The sequence below is a fragment of the Paralichthys olivaceus genome, chromosome 9, assembly GCF_024713975.1.
Source record: "Paralichthys olivaceus isolate ysfri-2021 chromosome 9, ASM2471397v2, whole genome shotgun sequence".
In the NCBI taxonomy this organism is placed as follows: domain Eukaryota; kingdom Metazoa; phylum Chordata; class Actinopteri; order Pleuronectiformes; family Paralichthyidae; genus Paralichthys; species Paralichthys olivaceus.
Genome location: NC_091101.1, coordinates 8,479,420 through 8,484,008, shown reverse-complemented (window position 1 = coordinate 8,484,008; position 4,589 = coordinate 8,479,420). Strand labels below are relative to the sequence as shown.

The 4,589-nt window shown below is 40.7% G+C and overlaps 1 long non-coding RNA gene across 1 annotated transcript; it reads right to left on the bottom strand.

The window, feature by feature from the left end:
* Positions 1–535: 535 nt before the first annotated feature.
* On the bottom strand, positions 536–2,153 carry LOC138411352 (uncharacterized). Its single transcript, XR_011243990.1, has 2 exons — positions 1,784–2,153; positions 536–1,336 (listed from the first exon to the last, which is right to left on the bottom strand). It is a non-coding gene; the product is annotated as an uncharacterized lncRNA (long non-coding RNA).
* Positions 2,154–4,589: the final 2,436 nt, after the last annotated feature.

Here is a 4,589-nt window from a genome sequence, read left to right as displayed (position 1 = left end):
GATGAGGGCTGGACCTCTGTGCATTATTGCAAGCACTGCCTGCTGTCCTCATTATTGTGTATGGGAGTGAGCATCCAGGAGGATGGACAGAGCACCCCCCATACCCTTTCGTAGGAGATGGGGTCAGTTCCTCTATGCTAACTCAACCTAACCTAACCTAACCTAACCTAACCTAACTTAACCTAACTTAACCTAACTTAACTTACCTTAATCTAAGCCTAACCTAAGCCTAACCTTACCTTACCTTACCTTACCTAAACCTAACCTAGTCTAACTTAACCTTCTTGTGTTACTGTTACATAATGTTTAAACATGTTATGAAACATGTGAATAGTTACTTAACAACAATGTAAGTGCATTATCACGCACTGTCACTTTGTGTGATGCTATAGCAACTTGTAACCACAGGAGCTGTTTTTAAACTCACAGTTACAATTGTTTCCTTGTAAGGCCCATATAAAAATATCTTTCCCATGAGATTCACTAAATATTAATTTGTTTTTATAAATGACATTTATAAAAATAGCAAATAATAGACAGTTGGTTGGTGTTTTAATGAAAGGAGCTCTTTCTCCTCTGTGGTTTATAACAGAGGAATGCATAATGTAGCCATAAATTGATCAGCCATAATGTCCTCCTCAGGCAGGGGGAGAAAGCAGGCAGGGAGGACGGAGGCATGAAACCCACATGTGCATTTTGAGAATCTTGTAGTGTTGAGGAGTAACTGTGAAGGTTGGAGGTTTGTAAAACCTCACAGGGTAGAGACATCATGAGTTCTAGTAGTACAAGTACCCAGACCAGGCCACAGCTGATCTGAGCCCAGTGAGAAGTCCTGAGGTTCCGAGTCTGCTGTGGCCAGCGTAACACTAGTGTGGCCTCTAGCCCCAGCAGGCCCAGCAGGAGCAGAGAGGCCAGGTGGTGCGCGTCGAGCAGCTGCTGACAGAGCACACTCAAAGCCTCCCTCCACCAAACCGATTCTTCTGTCTTCATTAGGCCCATCTCACCCTCCTCCATCCAACAGGCCAGCGTCGCTCCGATCCAAAGCGCCCACTGCAGCAGGACAAGCCCGTCGCAGAGAGCCAGATGGCCCAGGAACACAGTGGAGGGCTTGGTGGAGATGTGTGGGGAGCGAAGCAGCAGCAGAGCGCGCAGGCTCAACATGCAGCCCACCAGCAGCTGAACGCCAACTCCATGTGGGAACAACAGCACCGTCACCAGCTTCAGCAGCAAGAACCGCCGCAGCCATCCTCTGGAGGCCGACAGCACTCCTTGTGTGACCGACCCCGGCCAGCACCAAGAGCTGATTTCCCAGAGTGACTTTAAAAGTTGGTGTGATCTGCAGATAGGAACAGTATTTTGAAAATTTTGAAAAGTCCCACTCACACCTCATTCTGGCAGATGAACAATACATCCCTGTGCTCCGCCCGTTGAAAGGAAAAACACATTATTGTTCTTTCTCTTTTTTATGACTCAGCTGTCATGTTAACTAAGTAGGGAGAGGCCCTGGCAAGCAACCACCGATAAATTCTTTCGTTTTATAGGTATCATTTAACATGACCGAGGCTGAACCTCATCAGACCCTCTCTTATTTGAATTCCACCACAAAAATCATTGTGATATTTATTTTATTTTAATATAAAGGACGACGTAGCAACATATAGCAGAATATGACACTAAGGACATTAGTATATAAGTATTTATGTCAATCTCCGTATCCAAAGATTATATGGTAATTAATAAAAATGTATTTAAACAGATTATTTAGTGTTTGTATGGGACTCACCTGTGAATTGGCAGGAAGTTGAGATTGAAAGTCATTGTCCAGTTCCACCTAAATGTGGCCCAATGACTTTTCTCCCCTCATAATGTCCCGTCCCGACCTGGCTGTAAGTGAGGGTATAGTCTCCTCTTCCTACTCTTTATCAACACTAGTTGCTTAAACTCGACGGGCTCAGTTTACAAATGTCATCATGTCTCGCCTGGAGATGAGCCAAACTTCATCTGACTCACACCGGTAGGGAGTCTTACTGAGGCGGTTTATCCCTGCACCACTTGTAAACCTGTGTGTTTTTCCATAGAGCACAGACCCAAAAAAAGGAACTCTGTGTGGGAGAGCTGTTGCCAGGGAGCGAGCTGCCGAGATGCAGTGTATGCATTCATCTGAATGTACGCATAGCATCCTGACCCCTCAGTACTAAGGAACTACTCTCCAAGACCAATTCACACTGACTAATCACTGCAAATCCCTGTTACTACATGGCTGCATATAAACCCTGAAGGTATGCAAGTTATATTGTCAAAACTTGATAGTCATTCCATGATTTATATCCCTGAATCAACACCGATAACCTCTCACACATGACAATGTTTTGGATGTTGTTTTAGGGCAGGCAGGCTGAGACACATCCGTATCCGTAGCAACTAGGGTGTGACCAACATAACTACTCTTTGTAATGGCTGGCATGTGATGTGATTCTCCCTGAAACTGACTAATATCTTGTCTCACCCTGGCATTATGATTTGTGTTGCTTAATTTATCAGTTTCAGTATGTCTCTGTACTATGTACTATATAATATATATGCGGTAAAGTATCATATAATGTATTAATACAGTCTGTCAATTACAATGAATCTGTACCATTAATGCTTACTGGTATCTACTTGTACTTAAACTTTGGTAAGAAGAAGAATCTTGCCCAAACCTTTTTTCACTGTATTGTCTCTAAAATGTAATAATTTCATATGTCCTGCAACATCTAATTATCTGGCTACTCCTTTTGCTGTATGTTCACATTTTCTTCCACTAAATCCACAAAATCTCCAGAATTAGCAATTTATTTATTAGCTGTTACCTGATTCATGTATTGAAATATAAATCACAGGCTGTATTGTAAAGTGTTCGTCACTTCTCGGATGCTTGACTGGAAACAGATGGTTTGACTATTACCATGCTGTTTAACAGACCAGGTGTCTGTGTAAGTGTCACTCAACATGTGACTATTAGTGTAAAGTTCAAGCGTCAGGCACCAGACCAGCAGTGGGAAGAATGAAGCAGCAAGCAGGTGCTTGTTTTATTAAAAAATAAAAAGTATTCAGACTGGACACAAACACAAGAGAAGGATCAGTTTCATCCTCTGGAGACACTAAAGGAAACACCTTCACAGTTCAGTATAGTTTCACAGCTTTTCTGAGTTTATTCAACTTGTAGAAGTAATTGTTGCCTAAATTTATCATCATTTAGTTGACACAATGTGACACAATGCAACATGTTAAGTTGCTACAACATATTCTATTTTAAACATTTAAAAAGGCTAAACTAATGTTCCTCTAATCTATATGGTCAAGTTGGCCCAACTTTTCTACAAGTCAAAACTTTTTCTCAACTCCTTGCAGTAGTTGCTCTGATGGCAACACAGTGTTCAGCCCAACAATCAAATAGACAAACATCTCTTTTAAGCAGGTTCCTCCCAGGCCAACAAAGATTTTCTGGACTGTCCCCAAACTGTACTTCCAGTGTTCAATGTTGAGAGCATCAAGCAAACCAAACATTACTCAAGGACCACCGCACACAGTGACTTCTGTTCCAGGATTTGTATGCCCCTTCAAAAGGTCCAGAAGTCCAACAGTCATCTCACTGACATGTTGCTTCACAGAAGCACAGCTCAGGTTACAGAATATACTGTATGAATACCCTGTTATATAAGGAATGAGCAATCTACAGTTACTTCAGAAATTCGCATTTTACAAAATTTGTGTTGGAAATATAATTTGAAATGAAAAACACATTTCCAATTTAGACTTTAGTTCTTAATATTTATCAAATTTGCAAAACTTGTGCAGTCCTTTTTGTAAACCTGCCTGTTTGGAATGAGCTGTTTGATTCTCCTGTGTTAAAGCCCTGGAGCTACTTCAACATTATTCCTTGTCATTAGTGAGTCCTCCTCAAACAGTTCTACAATATATTGTCACTTTTAATGACTCTGAACACCCTCAAGGAATTTCTTCAAATTCCTAAACCGTGGTGTGTTATTGTTTTGATTGTAGCTTTTCAAAGGTTGACCCCTTTTACAATTCAAATCATAATATTTAAACCAAAAATAATACTATTTATGATTCCCACATATGACGCAGGGAAGGTCAAGCTTTCCCTGTTCCCATTGGTTCTTCATGCTGTTGACATCCTCAGCTAGCTCTGTCAGCTTGGTGCTGATTGAGGACAGCCTCAAGTCGATCACAGATGAGTCTATATGTTGGCACTTCATCTAAATGGACTGAAATATATAAGTAGTGTTTAGCTAAGCTGACAGTCCCACATTTACAGTTAATGCATTCAAACATTTTCCATCAGTTGTGAAAATAAAGCTAGCTAGAATAACACTTCATAATCAATCAAATAGAGAAGTACAGTTTCAAATGTATCCACTGTTTTTTTTTCTATTCATAAAATAATTGCATATCTCTTTCAACCACGTTAACAAACCAAACACTCCATTTCAGAAAAAACGTATCTTATTCGTTTGAAAAATCTGCCGCTTTTACCATTTTGCTATTCATTTTGTTTGTTTGGGGGTAAAATTGTTGTTGCTGTT